This window comes from Triticum aestivum, chromosome 2B (assembly GCF_018294505.1).
Source record: "Triticum aestivum cultivar Chinese Spring chromosome 2B, IWGSC CS RefSeq v2.1, whole genome shotgun sequence".
In the NCBI taxonomy this organism is placed as follows: domain Eukaryota; kingdom Viridiplantae; phylum Streptophyta; class Magnoliopsida; order Poales; family Poaceae; genus Triticum; species Triticum aestivum.
Window position 1 is genome coordinate 688,155,899 of NC_057798.1, and position 777 is coordinate 688,156,675.

The window sequence follows — 777 nt, forward strand, 5'->3', positions numbered from 1 at the left end:
CATATTAGATCCCATAGACAAAAACAAAAAAAACATCCAAAACCGAAAATAGTAGCCGGAAATCAAAATAATTGCGAGGAATATGTATTAGTATTTCTTACATTGGATACCATTTTTCAAAAATAGTAGTTAGAATGTTATGAAATATTTTTTTAATTACACAAATATATTTCTTACATTGGATACCATTTTTCAAAAATAACCCATACTTTTTTGAAATGAGTGAACATTATTCCAGTGACATACATATGTTTTGAATGGTACAACTATTTTCTAAAAGTCGAGCGAATATTTTTTATACTGTATGAACATTTTTTAAATATGCGATGAACAAAATTAAAAATAACTGAATTAATATTTCATAATATATGTATTAATATTTTTTTCAAACAAAACATGTCCATGACATCAACGTGACGAACCCACATCACTATTGTGTCGGCCTACTACCGTCTTCCTATAGGCGAGCTGAGCTACTGTCTCAGAGAGAACGAGTCATTCCAGTGACACATAAGTAACCAAGCTTTAGAAAATGTTGGATGTTTATAGAAATAATGTTGACCATGTATTAAAAAATGATGAATTTTTTATCATGTATATAAAAAAGTTTAATGAATAATTTTTTTAAATGTTGACGAAGTGTTTGAAAAATGTTAATCAAGCCTGTGAAAAATGTTAAATGTGTATAGAAAAAAATGTTGACCATGTATTCACAAAATATTAATCTTTTTGTTTGAAAACTATTAACCAATCATTTGCAAAAGTTAGAAATGTGTA